The sequence below is a fragment of the Nycticebus coucang genome, chromosome 5 (genome assembly GCF_027406575.1).
Source record: "Nycticebus coucang isolate mNycCou1 chromosome 5, mNycCou1.pri, whole genome shotgun sequence".
NCBI lineage: Eukaryota > Metazoa > Chordata > Mammalia > Primates > Lorisidae > Nycticebus > Nycticebus coucang.
The window spans coordinates 34158091-34174526 of NC_069784.1; the positions used below are offsets into that span (position 1 = coordinate 34158091).

General features: G+C 37.6%; 1 pseudogene; it reads left to right on the forward strand.

The window, feature by feature from the left end:
* Nucleotides 1-1540: 1540 nt before the first annotated feature.
* LOC128586627 (thiosulfate sulfurtransferase/rhodanese-like domain-containing protein 2) lies at nt 1541-2731 on the forward strand (annotated as a pseudogene).
* Nucleotides 2732-16436: the final 13705 nt, after the last annotated feature.

Sequence of the window (16436 nt, forward strand, 5' to 3'; positions counted from 1 at the left end):
GCACTGACTCCTGTGACATAACTGACACTTGGTTGATAATTGTTGTAAGATGCATCCTAATTTCAGATATGTTAATACTTGGCGAAAATAGATATTTTCAGTCTGATAAAATGCAGGACCTTAATTTACTACGTTGCTTCTCTGATTTCATAAACACATCTGCCACATCCTTGCTGTCACCACCTTCACTATTCACAGCTCTCTCGTTCTTTCTTTGCATACTTAACAGTAACATTCTTAAGATTCCCAAACTTCAGGCTGTACCTGTGGCTCAGTGAGTAGGACGCTGGCATCATACACCAAGGGTGGCGGGTTCAAACTGACCCTGACCAACAAAAAAATAGATAGCTGGGCATTGTGCCTACAGCTACGGTTGCCTGTAGTCCCAGCTACTCAGGAGGCGGAGGCAAGAAAATCGCCTCAGCCCCAGAGCTGGAGGTTGCTGTGAGCTGTGATGCCACAGCACTCTACTGAGGGCAACAAAGTGAAACTCTGTCTCAAAAAAAAAAAAAAAAAAAAGATTCCCAAACTTCCTGAAAAAGAGATAGGTAGCTTCTTGGCACAGTGCTACCCAGAGAAAGACTGTCTACTAACCAGCCTGCAAAAAGACAAAGATAAAAGCTTGAGAGTTGTCTTTAATCAAAAGTCGACCTGTTCTACTTCGTACTTGTATTCAGTTCTCCTCAGCACATTCTCCACCAGGGGTGGGGCAATTTTTCTTGTTGAAAAGCCACATTAATTTAGCTGTATTCAAATAAGGCCATATTCAAGAAATTTTACTTACTATACTTTAAAATATATATTATTGTAAAACATCAAACTACTATGTACTTAATATCAAAAAATTAAAAAAAATTAATTTTAATGTTAATGAACCTTTTAATGACTTTGTTGTGTCTTTCTGTTGGAAAGCATTTCAATACCTGGTTGCAACATGGACGTCTTCAGATTCAGTTCCTCCTCGAGATGGGTATGAGTCATTTGTGACATTGAGAGCATCTTGAATTAGGTTAAGTAGGAGAATGTAGATTCTCAGCAATGAGTGGTTGAAAAGCAAAAAAAGCACCTTTTGGGCATGCTGCCAAAGGCATGGGTATTCTGCTACATACTTCCATATTTCAAATGGACCTTCCTTAGCATCAAACAATGACTTTAAAACGTCATCTACTGAGAGCTGAATTGATTCCACGTGTAGTTCTTTAGATGCGTTGGTGATATCAACCAGTTGAGGCTGAAATGCTAATTTGAATGTGATGCATCCTTCCCAAAGTCAGGGAACCATTCAGTATGTTCTCCAATTAATAGGCCTATAACAGGTGCATATCGTTCACATGATTCACACACATCATTAGGGCTTACCACCTGCTCATCAGTGACCTTTGCTAACCGGAGAAAATGTTCACCTTAAATCTCCTTTTGAGGGCGGTGAGCCATGCTAGGCGGAGATAGCTCAGGGGAGAAAGACCTAAGCAAAGGACCAGGACTGGCGGGAGGTACATAACTGAAAAGAATCTCTGCCCCACTATTGCGATCAGACCAGATGCCTTCTTCTACTTCACCAGACCAAGGACATGACCTAGAGGCCTGTGCTTTTTTCTGACCTGGATTAAAAAAACAAAAGTCTTATTAATCCCAACAGCTGTCTCAAAGCAGAGTTAGATGGTGGTACAAAGAAGAAATACTCATTTGCAAAGAAAAAGGCCTTTGCCCTTTTCGTCAAAACCAAAGAAGTTCCAGCACAAAGGAATTTTGAATGTAAAGAGAGATGATGGAAATGCTGTCAGCAACTCTTCACAGACCAGACCAGCATCCGTAGACATGTGGCAACACAACATGCTGATAAAATTTACCAACAGACTGCTGCTATTTTAAAGCAGCTGGCTGCAGCACTGAGCATCTCAAAGAGTCTTCTGTCTGCAGACCAAAAAACCCTCTAAAAGAGTGCCTTACCCTTAGCCATGAAGTATCTGCTTGGCTTCCAGATATGAGCAGCTTTAGCCCTGATGAGCTGGTAAGTGGCCAGGGCAGTGATGACGGTGAAGTGCTGCTGTATTATTGCTACTGTGATCTGGAGAATCACTACTGGACATGTGCCTGGCAGACAGCTCTGTGTCAGCACCTGCACCTCACAGGCAAGGGACGATTCCAGGGCTGCTTAGCCCCAGACATCAGGAAATTCAGTTACTTCCCTAGCTACATTGACCAAAATCTGGAACTTTTCAGAGAGAAGAGGGTGCTGATGTACTGCACTGGGGGCATTCGTTGTGAGCGGGGTTCAGCCTACATCAAAGCCAAGGGAGTGTGCAAGGAAGTGTTCCAGCTCAAGGGTGGCATCCACAAGTACCTGGAGAGTTTCCTGATGGTTTTTACAAAGGAAAGTTGTTTGTTTTTGATGAGTGTTATGCCCTGTCCTACAACAGTGATATAGTGTCAGAATGTTCATACTGTGGAACCCAATGGGACCAGTATAACCTCTGCTTAAGTCTCCAATGCCGCCAACTCGTTTTGACATGCCCTGCCTGTCAAGGACGAGGAATCACAGCCTGTTGTGTCACATGTCAAGACAAAGGGAGCATAAAGGCTTCAGGAGCTCCCCAGGACAGCTTTAAAGAAGAATGTGAATGTACCGCCTGATGGGCATGCATACCCAGGGAACTCTCACAGTAGTTATGTCTCCCTGTGAGCCCAGAACCAGGGCCCTGTTGGTGAGGATGGGCCATGGCTTGTATGAGCAGCACATTTAGCCTTCCGCATGCCTTCAGTAAAAGTAGGTTTGTGGTGACTATGTTTAGAAAAGCATCAAGGCTGCAGAACAGAGAGATCAGAACTTTCATGCTGGCCCGAGCCGCCGTAGCATAGTACTCACCATATTGAGCACCTGCACTACTCAGGAGGAAGGGAGAGGGAGTCAGATGTTGACCACTTACCTGAAGCATTCTGATTAAGAAGATGCTAGAGCACAGAAAAAACGTAAGCTATATGGGGCCACAGAAGGGATGTGGGCAGAAAGCCTTGGGCCTAGTGACCAGGACAGCCCTTTCTCTGCCATGCAGCAAGCTATTAGTAGTCCTTGTCAGCAAACCTGTCTTTCCTGGTGGCAATCACGTGAAAGCTGTGGCCCTGGAGTGCACTTGTAAACCAGGCCACCTCAGTCACCTCTCACCCCTACCTCTGTCTCTTCTCTGCCAGCTGTGGCATTTGGCCTGCTTCTGCTTTGTAGATAGGAGTCATCCCTTGGTATGCACAGGGGATGATTCCACGATGCCCGAGAAATATATACTGAAATCTGAGTAGACCCCTGCACTGCCCACAGTCAGCTTTCGTAACTTGAGTATGCAGAAAGTCAGCCATCAGTATACCCATCCTGCAAATACTGTATTTTCAGTCTGTTCAGTTGAAAAAAAAAAATCCACAGGTAAATCGACCACATAGTTGAAACCTATATTGTTTCAGGATCAGCTGTACAGTTTATTGGAGTAACCATCCCCATTCCTTTACACAGGATCTATGGCTGATTGAGTAGTTGCAACAGAGAACACGTGGCCTGCAAAATCTGAAGTAGTTATGGTGTGGCCCTTTATAGGAAAGTTTGCCAACCCCTGGTCTTGCAGCTTGTCTGATGGGGATAGCCTTGAAAATGTGGTTCCTCTTCATTTTTTATTGATTTAGTTTCTATGAGAGATTTCCCCTAATAGCCCCGCTTTTCCCAAAACTCACTCTAGCTTTTAATTATTCTCTTAGATTCAAATAAGCTCAATGACACTGACATTTGGGTAGCATTTTTAGATCACCTGGGATATAAGACACATTCTTGGTGAGGTCATTCAGAGTGTCACAGTGGCTGCCCAGCCTTTTGGCAAGTGTCCTGAGCACATGTCCCTGTCACACAGGTCCTGAGAAACACATACAAAGCCATACATAGACCAACAAATTTATCATTACATTGCAGTTTCCAGTGATGCAGAATGCGGCTGCCCTTGTGTTTCAAGGAGAAGCCGAGTGGGGATGGTCATCCCTGCAGCATGGTGCCAATCCCGGGCCAACCTGCAGCCTCAGTAGACACCCTTCTGCAGTGGTGAGGCCCTGGCTTCACCTCTAGTCCCCTGTACTCCTGTACTGCCCATGTCACTATGGTTCAGTGCGCAGGACTTTTCCTTTTTCTTTTTTCTTTCTTTCCTTTTTTTTTTTTTTTTACTAAATCATAGCTGTGTACATTAATGCAATCATGGGGTACCATATACTGGTTTTATAGACCATTTGACATATTTTCATCACACTGGTTAATATAGCCTTCCTGACATTTTCTTAGTTATTTTGTTAAAGACATTTATATTCTACATTTACTAAGTTTCATATGTACCCTTGTAAGATGCACCACAGGTGTGATCCCACCAATCAGCCACCCTCAGCCCATCCTCCCCACTCACTCCTTCTGCTCCCTTTTCTCCTTCCCCGTATTCTTAGGTTATAACTGCTTTATAGCTTTCATATGAAAGCCATAAATTAGTTTCAGAGTAGGGCTGAGTACATTGGATACTTTTTCTTCCATTCCTGAGATACTTTTCTAAGAACATATCCCAGCTCCATCCATGTAAACATGAAAGAGGTAAAGTCTCCATCTTTCTTTAAGGCTGCATAATATTCCATGGTGTACATATACCACAATTTATTAATCCATTTGTGGATCGATGGGCACTTGGGCTTTTTCCATAACAAAGCAATTATGAATTGAGCTGCAATAAACATTCTGGTACAAATATCTTTGTTATAATGTTATTTTTGGTCTTCTGGGTATATACCTAGTAGAGGAATTATAGGATTGAATGGCAGATCTATTTTTAGATCTCTAAGTGTTCTCCAAACATCTTTCCAAGAGGAATGTATTAATTTGCATTCCCACCAGCAGTGTAGCAGTGTTCCCTTTTCTCCACATCCACGCCAATATCTCTGGTCTTGGGATTTTGTGATATGGACTAATCTTACTGGAGTTAGATGATATCTCAAAGTAGTTTTGATTTGCATTTCTCTGATGATTAAGGATGATGAGCATTTTTTCATATGTCTGTAGGCCATGTACCTGTCTTCTTCAGAGAAGTTTCTCTTCAATTCCCTTGCTCAGCCTGCGATGGGATCACTTGTTCTTTTCTTGATAATACGTTTGAGTTCTCTGTGGATTCTGGTTATTAAACCTTTGTCGGAGACATGACCTGCAAATATCTTCTCCCATTCTGAGGGCTATTTGTTGCTTTACTTACTATGTTCTCGGCTGTGCAGAAGCTTTTTAGTTTGATTAAGTCCCAGTAGTGTATTTTTGAAGCTGCTTCAATTGCCCAAGGGTTCCTCCTCATAAAATACTCACCCAGACCGATTTCTTCAAGGGTTTTCCCTGCACTCTCTTCTATTATTTTTATAGTTTCATGTCTTAAGTTTAAATTTTTAATCCAGTGAATGTCTATCTTAGTTAATGGTGAAAGGTGTGGGTCCAGTTTCAGTCTTCTACAAGTTGCCAGCCAGTTCACCCAGCACCATTTGTTAAATAGGGAATCTTTTCCCCACTGAAAGTTTTTAATTGGCTTCTCCAAGATCAAATAACGGTAAGTAGCTGGGTTCATCTCTTGGTTCTCTATTCTGTTCCAGACATCTACTTCTCTGTTTTTGTGCCAGTACCATGCTGTTTGACCACTATCGATTTATAGTATAGTCTGAAGTACGGTAGCATGATTCCTCCTGCTTTGTTTTTATTTGTGAGTAATGTCTTGGGTATTTGAGGTTTTTTCTGATTCCATATAAAACAAAGTATTATTTTTTCAAGATCTTTAAAGTATGACAGTGGAGCTTTAATAGGGATTGCATTAAAATTGTATATTGCTTTGGGTAGTATGGACATTTTAACAATGTTGATTCTTCTGAGCCATGAGCATGGTATGTTTTACCATTTGTTAACATTTTCAGCTATTTCTTTTCTTAGAGTTTCATAGTTCTCTTTATAGAGATCTTTCACGTCCTTTGTTAGATAAACTCCCAAATATGTTATCTTCTTTGGCACTACTGTGAACGGAGTAGAGTCCTTAACTGTTTTTTCAGCTTGACTATTGTTGGTATATATAAAGGCTACCGATTTATGAATGTTGATTTTGTAACCTGAGACGCTGCTGTATTCCTTGATCACTTCTAAGAGTTTTGTAGTAGAATCCCTGGTGTTTTCCAGATATACAATCATATCATCTGTGAAGAGCTAAAGTTTGATCTCTTCTGACCCTATATGGATACCCTTGATCGCCTTTTCTTACCTAATTGCAATGGCTAAAACTTCCATTACAATGTTAAAGCACAGTGGCGACAATGGGCAGCCTTGTCTGGTTCCTGATCTGAGTAGAAATTATTTCAATTTAACACCATTCAATACGATATTGGCTGTGGGTTTGCTGCAGATGGCCTCTATCAGTTTAAGAAATGTCACTTCTATACCAATTTTCTTAAGTGTTCTGATCATGAAGGGATACTGGATATTATCAAAAGCTTTTTCTGAATCAATTGATAGAATCATATGGTCTTTGGTTTTTAATTTGTTTATGTGCTGAATTATACTTAGAGATTTACGTATATTGAACCAGCCTTGAGACCCTGGGATAAAACCAACTTGGTCATGGTGTATAATTTGTTTGATGTGTTGCTGGATTCTGTTTGTTAAGATCTTCTTGAATATTTTTGCATCTATATTCATTAGTGATATTGGTCTATAATTTTCTTTTCTTGTTGGGTCTTTTCCTGGTTTGGGGATCAGAGTGATGTTTGCTTCATAGAACGTGTTGGGTAGTCTTCCTTCTTCTTCTATATTTTGGAACAGGATGAGTAATATAGGTACTAATTCCTCTTTAAAGGTTTGGTAGAATTCAGACGTGCAGCCATCTGGTCCAGGCTTTTCTTTTTAGGGAGGTTTTGTATGGTTGATGCTATTTCAGAACTTGATATTGGCCTGTTCAACATTTCCACTTGATTCTGGCTAAGTCTTGGATGGTGACGTGCTTCCAAGTATAGATCAATTTCCTTCAGATTTTCATATTTCTGAGAATAAAGTTTCTTGTAATATTCATTAAGGATTTTTTGAATTTCTGAGGAGTCTGTTGTTATTTCATCTTTGTCATTTCTGATTGATAAGATTAGAGATTTTACTCTTTTTTTCCTGGTTAGGTTAGCGAAAGGTTTATCTATTTTATTGACCTTTTCAAAAACCCAACTTTTTGATTTATTGATTTGTTGTATAATTCTTTTTTTTTCAATTTCATTTAATTCTGCTCTAATTTTGGTTATTTCTTTTCTTCTACTGGGTTTGGGGTTATAATGTTCTTCCTTTTCCAGTTGCTTGTGATGTCCCATTAAGTTGTTAACTTCCTCTCTTTCTGTTCTCTTGAGGAAGGCTTGCAGTGCTATAAATTTCCCTCTTAAAACTGCTTTTGCGGTATCCCAGAGTTTCTGATAATTCGTGTCTTCATTGTTGTTTTGTTCCAAAAATTTGTCAATTTCCTTCTTAATCTCACCTCTGACCCAGCTATCATTCAGCATAAGGTTATTTAACTTCCATGTTTTTGTATGATGTTTTGCAGATTCCTGTTGTTACTGAGTTCTACTTTTATTCCATGGTGGTCTGAGAAGATGCAAGGAATAATTTCTATTCTTTTAAATTTACTGAGGTTAGACTTGTGACCTAAGATGTGATCGATTTTGCAGTATGTTCCATGGGCTGATGAGAAGTATGTGTATTCAGTTTTGTTGGGATGAAATGTTCTATAGATGTCTGCTAAATCCAAATGTTGGATGGTTAGTTTTAAATCTAAAATTTCTTTGCTCAGCTTCTTGTTGGAGGATCAATCCAACACTGCCAAAGGAGTGTTGAAATTTCCAACTATTATGGAGCTGGAGGAAATCAAGTTGCTCATGTCTGTTAGAGTTTCTCTTATAAATTGAGGTGAATTCTGGTTGGGTGCATAAATATTAATAATTGAAATCTCATCATCTTGAATATTACCCTTAACAAATATGAAGTGACCATTCTTATCCTTCCTTACTTTTGTTGGTTTAAAGCATATTGTGTCTGCAAATAGAATTGCAACACCTGCTTTTTTCTGATTACCATTTGCCTGAAATATGGATGACCATCCTTTCACCCTGAGTCTATATTTATCTTTTGAGGTAAGATGTGGTTCTTGCATGCAGCAAATATCTGGCCTGAGTTTTTGTATCCAGTCAGCTAACCTGTGTGTCTTTAGAGGACAGTTTAAGCCGTTCACATTAATGGAGAATATTGATAAGTTTGGTAAAATTTGGGGTAATGAGTTTTTCGAAAGTCCAGTGGACATTTTTAATCCTTTCATCACTGTGGAAGTTGAAGTTTGATCAAAAGTTTCCGAGTGAGTTTACTTTTGTGGTAGAGGATTGGGCTGGTCATTATGGAGGATAGGTCTAAGAATATCCTGAAGAGCTGGTTTGGTTATGGCAAATTTCTTCAACATATGAATGTCATTAAAGTATTTAATTTCTCCATCATAAATGAAACTCAGTTTAGCTGGATACAGGATCTGGGTTGAAAGTAGTTTTGTTTTAGGAGATTAAAAGTCAATGACCACCCTCTTCTGCCTTGAAAAGTTTCAGCAGAGAGATCTGCAGTCATTCTAATATTCTTCCCTTTGTGGGTAATGGATTTCTTACGTCTAGCTGCTTTCAGAATTTTATACTTCCTATTAACTTTAGTGAAGTTAATTATGATATGCATGGGGGATGTCTTATTCTCGTTGAGGTGTGCTGGTGTTCTGAAACTGTCTGCTATCTGAATTTCAGAATCTCTATGCATGTCTGGAAAGTTCTCTTTCATAATTTCATGGAGAAGGGCCTCTGTGCCTTGCAAAGCCACCTCATCACTTTCAGGGATTCCAATGAGGTGGATATTAGCTTTCTTTGAATTATCCCAGAGCTCTCTAAGAGAATGATCCATTTTTGCTCTCCATTTCTCTTCCTCTTTGAGAGTCTGGGAGCATTCAAAAGCTTTGTTTTCAAAGTCAGAAATCCTTTCTTCTGCTTGCTCCACTCTGTTACTGAGGGATTCTACTGTATTTTTCAGATCTTTGAGCGCTGCAATTTCTTGCTTCAGTGCATCAAAATCTTTGGTAGTTTTGTCTTTAAATTCGTTAAATTCTTGAGAAAACTTTTGAATTGCTCCTCGAATTTCTAATTCCAAATTTTCCTCCATTCTATTAATCTTATTTGCAATCCAGATTCTGAATTCAATTTCTGACATCTTGGCCAACTGTTTATGAATGGGATCTTCAGTTACATCTGCCATATCTTTCCTTGGGGGTGGGGGGTTGATCTATTCTGGTTATTCATGTTACCAGAGTTTTTCTGCTGATTCCACCCCATGATTATTTTACACCATTTGACTTTTCCCCTGGAGGTTTGTTGAGCACCCGTACAGTGGTATGGCCTGAGTAACTGGTGACCTGTTTGGTGTGGTGGGCTAAGTGGCTCTGTGTTGTTTTCAGCTGGTCTCTGTTCAACCCTAGTGAAACAGTTACTCTGGGTTGAAGTCTCAGCTTTTGTTTGTATCCTTGGGGTTGCAGCTCGCCTCAGCAGGGTTGATATGCATTCTTCAACCTTATCTCTTGGTGTAGCTCTAATCCACCAGGTTACTTGCTAAATTTCTGTCTTTTAACTCTCCTTCTGGATGGGAGCCTCTGTTTAAAGCTGACTTCAGTCAGCCATCTTGTCTCTGCCCCCCACTTTTCCTTTTTCATGACAAGCTTCTCTCTGCGCAGTGCTCTGTAGCTCTTTGGCCTTGTCCTTTATCATAAGATTTGCTGTAAGTCCTCAAAGCAACAAACAGAAATACTGGTTTAACTGGCACTGTGGCTTTTTGCTGGATTCCAAGAGATGCATATGATGTTATAAAGGAAATATGGAAAATCACATTTTCAGAACAATCATCCTGGGGTGGTTTGGCTAGGATTTCTTAATTCTTTAACATCTGGATTTTCTTCACCATTGTCCCAAGAGACTTAATTTATAGCCCTAAGATCGATGGTGATTTGTCTAGTAAGTGATGAGACAGGTAGCTGAAGACATACTTGATCATGCTAAGTTCCATAGCCATGATGGACTGAGATTTATCTCTTGCTGTCCACGTCACATAAACCATGTGCCCACTGTGCATTGTAGAAAGGGGTTTTCAAGTATTTGGCATAGGTTTTCACATCCAGTATAAGGCTGGCATTCAATAGGAAAAAGCTGCCTGAGTCCAGTATTAAATTGTAAATAAATCTCAGATGTTCTTAACACTCAGGGTCACTTTTGTTGCCCGAGATTGGTAAGGAAAGAATGGATTTTGAAACTTGAAATATCATCTTTGACTTTTTCTGTCACTTTCTCATATCTAGCAAAAGGAATCTTGTGTTCTTTGTGTCCTGGCAGAGCTCTGTGGCTTCAGTCTGTCTGTCTTTCTTGAGAGGAAAATTGTGTTCTTGATCCAGTAATCAATTTGGGAGCTTTAATTTTGAAGCTTTTAAATTTTAAGGAGGGTTAATAAAGAATGGTTATTCTTTCTGTTTGCTAAATAGCTAAGATCAAATCTATAATAAAGTCTTTTATACTTGGGGGGGGGAATCTCCTTTTGAAGAAGTGTCTTGGGAAAAAAAAAGCTTGGTTTTAAAATGCTTGTTTTTTTTTTGTTGTTGTTGTTTGCCACATATCATATACAGACTTAGTTTTGCCCTTCAAAGAAATATTCAAGCAATTTTGATTTGATATATCACACAGAAATGACACATTCCTACAGAAATCTTCCTTCATTAATTCACACTGCTTATTCTGTTCTTCATAAGCCTTATCTGTTCTCACAGAAATAAAATTTTGGCTAACATTTACCTCTGGCAAATCCACTCGTACTACTTAATTTTTCAACTTTAGCATGTTACAAAACCAACAATGACATGTTGCATTTGCATGAATATATTGTTAATAATACTTATAACTTGTTGTAAAGTGTCACTTAAAATATTAGCTTTAGCTAATATTAGCTAATATCTAGCACAGCAATTTTGCTGATGCAACATACAATGAAAAGAAATGAGAGCCTCTGGACTTGTTAATACGTTTTTTAATCTGTGCAATAAGCCCTTCATGTTTTCCTGTCATGAAAAGTGCATCTGTACATACACTCACTGCATTTACTACATTTGCTCCAACTCCACTACATTCATTTGAAAGTTATTCACAATATTTATTCCCCATGTTCTGTTCCCAAGAGTGCCCAAAGTCAGTAACTCTTCATAGCAAAGAAAATGTGTTATAACCCAGATGAAGTATAATACCTGGGTCAGGTCTGTAGTATCAGTTGATTCATCCACAGCAACTGAAGGATACAAATTTTCCTTGTCAAGCATAGCATGAAGTTATTCTGTTAAATTGAAGCCTAGTTTGCACAGCTGATCAGATATGGTTCCTGTTGAACGAGGCAGTTGTTTATGCTTTGAAACATTGTCAGGGTCTAAGCATCCTAAACTTTGACAACACATTCTTTCACAATTTCTACATCACATGGTTTTCCTTTTATTTTCCTGAGTGTATAATCTGCTTTATAAGTTTCTTAGTGGCATTATTTCCAACTCTTACTGCTGCTTAAAAGAATGGTCGTTGCTTTTGCTGTAACTTTTATATTTCGACAATGCAACCTCTACTTTAAAGTATTTGTGGCCCTTATGAATGTTATAATGCAAATGAGCACTGAATATTTTTTAATCTTGATATTACAGTATCACAAAGCAAGCAAGTCATTTTATCTTTAGCAGAACAAGATAATATTGCTATTCCCAATCCTCATTAAAAAATCTGTTTTCTTCCTTCAGCATTCTCTTGGTCTTCTTTTACATGATTGGCTGTTACTCAGATGGAATTAAAAAGTACTGTCAAGCTATGCAACTATTTACAAATTCCACCTCAAATGGAAATGCAGTGCACCTCTGTCAAAAGCTGATAACAGACTGGCATATTCATCCCTTTTAAACTCTCACCAACCAGCCTCATGTGGTGGTAGTGGCGCCAGTCAGGAGGGGGAGGTTAGAACTAGACCATGAGCTATATCAGCTGTCAATTTAGCCCTTGTGCCTTGCTAATGTTCCACTTGTGCCAATCTGGGAGGGTTATTTTATTAAAATGTACTTTACTCTTAGAGTAAAAATGAAAAAAATGAAATGAAAAAAATTTAAAAATGAAATAAAAATATAAAAAGTAAACCAATTTTTTAAAATAAAAATAGAGAAATTTATTCTGTAAAATTGGTACTCTGCCAAAAGGCTGCACTTAAGGATCTCTAGGTCCCATGGGGACTTAAGGCCGTAGATTCCCCACCCCTGTTCTATACCCCTCAGTGAATTCAATTATCCTATGTTTTGAAGAAATATTAAATACTATATGAATATGCCCAGTTCTGTCTAGATTTCTAAGGTAATAAAAATAAGCTTCCTATCAGAGGTTCAAGACTATATTGCTAATTTCAAAAATTGTCATCAGTTAGTCATCAAATCTTCTGTTTTTCACTGTCAAAACTGGTTTACAAGGATTAAGCAAAGTTCAGAATTAGAATTCAACTGTTTTTATTCATATCCACCATAAAAACAACTATAATTTTTTTGGAGAGCGACCATCATCATCTGGATGGCTATCCCTTTGGAATCTTTACCCTCATATCCTTTGCTCTAATTTTTAAAGTTTCACGTTAATACTATTTGTTTTCTGAATATGCCACACAGAAGCAATCAAAAGGCAGTATAATTTTTCAAACTGGCTAAACAACTTAAAGATAATAGAGCCCAGAGATTAAAAAACAAAAAGAAGATTCTAATTAAAACTGAAATCTCAATTTCATTGAAATCTTTAACAAGCTTGTTTTTTTTGTTTTTTTTTTTTTTTTAACAAAGTCAGTCATTCTCTTTCCTTAATAAACAAAAAGGGAAAAGAATCCCCAAGACTTTGTTCTTAATTACATTTTTAAGTGTGATTTTTTTTTTAACTTATATTTTGTTTTATCTCTGGTATATTATTTCTTGCAAGTATTTAAAAAATTTTACTATTTAAAGTATTTAAGGTACTTTAAGGAATTTTAGAGATTAGAGGAAATATATGAGGTAGATGTAGTTTATTTATTGATACATCTAAATATGTTTATTGCATAGTATTCTGCTGTTGGTTGTGAGAAACTAAAAATATATAATTCTAAAAAGCTAACATAATAATTAAGTAAATGAAGTGAAAGATATATTAACCAGTATGATGTAAGCACACCCAATTGTATATGAAATCAGCACATTGTACCCCATAAATGCATTAATGTATATGTGATCTACCTCTTTATGATTTAATTTAAAAAAAAAGAAAAAAGAAAAGGCAAGAAGATGAATTGTATGATGCAAAATGTGATTAGATGCCATTTCAAGGTCACTGTATTCCTTTAAAAATTAAAAGACCTTATTGCATATATAGGGCTATAACTGTATAAATCGCAGTTGGGTTTGACTTCATAACAGAGATCCACTTTCAGTGACCTAAGGCATAGGTGCTCCCTTTTTCACCTGGAACTTCCTAGGGCAGCCTAGGAAACATCTTCATTTCTATCAAGAGAAGGAGCAAAGGATTCACGAAAGATCATATTGGGAGTGCTTTGTAGGCCAGACCTGGAAGGAGCACAGATCACTTTCATATTCCACTAGCTAGAACTCAGTCACATGACCACTCCTAGCATCAAGAGAAGCAGGGAATGTTTTCAGCTGAGAAAGAAGAGGACGTTGTGGTTTGGGCTAGCACTTAGCAGATGTGTCACCTTTCCTCAGAGGATTTTTGTGATTATTATGATGGAACACTTTCCAATTTCTGATTCATAGTAAGAACACTCTTGTGTCTGCAGTTATTTTTATTTTTTTATTTTTTAGTTCTTTTTGTTGGCAATTACTATTGTCAATTCTTTCCCCATATTCAAATTCCTGTTAACTAAGAATAACTGTCTTATGAAAAGTATCTTTAAAAGAGTAGGTCCCTGTTTCTGTTGTTTCTCCTGATGTTGGGATCCATGGTAATTCACTAAAAAGAGTTAGTTGACTAAAATATACATTTAACTTTGTATAAAATTTCTCTACTTCCATTGAACATAGTATTATATGCCTATGTAGGTCATTAATTACCTATCAAGGTAATGGATAGGAGCAGCTATGTCTTCGGTCACTGAAAGTGGATCTCTGTTATGAAGTCAAACCAATCATGATTTATAGAGTTATAGCATGATATATACAATGAGGTCTTTTAATTTTTAAAGGAATACAATGACCTTAATTATTAATTATTAGATAATTAAGCATAAAAAACTCATTACATATAAATTTTATGATAAAGTAGAAGATAAACATAAACTGATCTTTGATAAATTAAACATTTTATTTGTAACATATACAATAGCAGTTTAATTTGTTATTCCATTCCATGACATTTTTATGTAACAATTTGGAAATGAAATGCCAAAAGTAGTGTAACTAAGGTAGATAAGATAGTGAAAAAGAATTCATGAGAAAGTTTTCCCTATTAATGTGAATTTGCAGTTGATAGCAAAGTACTAAAAAGCTCCATTTACTTAAATGCTTATCTTGTTAAATATGACTGTCCTTGGAACTTGTGATTAAACAATTCCCGGCAGCCGTTCAATATGGAAATCAGTGTAACTATATCTTATTTTATCCCACTTAAAAATACAGCATTATAAAGTTTTCACATTGTATTCTGAAATCACAAACCATTAACTATCTCAGCATGCTATTAAATGGTGCATTTCAATTCAGAATGCAGCTCTAATGATCTCTTAAATGAACTTATCTTAAGTAAAAAATTAAATGGTAACCAAGAGCATTTGTTTGGTAAACACAATATTTTCAGTATGTTATTAAAAAGAAGAGAACAAGAGCGGCAATCACTTTTTAAAAAGTTTTTTAAGTTATAGAAACTACACATGACTTTTGAAACTATAATTTTAAAGGACCAACTATAATATTTTAAAAAGTAGCCTCACTATTTAACAAAATGGATAATAACTGATGTTAGGCAAAAGTAAAGGAAATATGAGTAGGTCACCAAATCTTATGTACTATCAATGACGGTCATCCAAAGACCACCTTGAGCACAATTACAGTTGAACGCATTAGGTTTATTACTTGTTACTTGAGAAAGAATACACTATGGAGAAATTGAGGGACATTTTAGTGAGGGGGTGTTAGAAAGGACTTTGCGCATACAATTTTGGGGAGAATCAAGCAGAGATGGCCTGAACTGGCTTCTGTTAGATCATGGGGACAATTTTAAGATTGGATATCTCAGTAAGTTTTATCTATAGAAACAACAGACTAGAATGAGGCTAAAGCTAAAATTGGTAAAGAAGCAACAGTCCTGTTAGCTGTGAGAGGGAAGTGTCTTCAATCTTTAGCTTCTCCATTGTTCATGTTTTGTGTTCTTTAAACGTGATGACAGCACAGGCCTGCTTTTGTTTTGCTGCATTATGGTCAAAGAAGCCTTTTCTGCTGTTTGTGTTCTGTGAGATTGTTCTATGTTTAAAAGGAGAACAAGGAGACATGGCTGGGATCGTCCATTCAGTGCAGAGGAACCCCCAAAACCTTGTTGAAAGCACCAAGCCAGCTCCCCCCCACCTCGGCCACTGCTTTTCTTCCTCAGTATTCACTTATGAAAACAACTAATGGATTTTAACAGAGCGAGCATATATATGGTGGCTTCGTTTTTACTAAATTTTGTACTGTATTATCGTTTATATTGATGCAGATGTGCTGCTAAGTAATATAGCTAGAGTGAATTCAATATTCAATTTGGTAAATTCATTTTTTATTACAACTAATAATGTGATTTAAAAGAAATCTAAGTTTGAATAATATTGGATGGACTACCGTTTTATACTTTGGATCATACAGGGGAAATTTTATCATTGAGTTAATATAATAATACAATAAAATCTGAAAGCACAGATGGAGAAAATAAAGCAGATATGGAGATGAAAGAACTGGATTTTTTATTTGTTTTGGGGAATCAAGACTTAGATGACTCAAAATACTAAAGTGCATTTGGGGTAGCAATAATTAATGGCTAATATTTATTAGCATTATAAGTCAACTGAAAGGGGCCAGGGAGGCACCTAGATAGGAAAAAGGGAGCACAAAGGTTCAGACCAGGTTTATTGAAAGGGGATGAGGACCTGCCTGGGCAGGGCAAAGATGGTGTCTGCCCTGGGAGCAGTTAGAGATCCTTTCACATGGGGCTGTAGCGGGTGGGCAAATTCCACAGTTTGCCCAGACAATTTTGGTGGGTTAGGGTCCTTGGGAGCTAAATTTCTTTGGGGGTGGGGC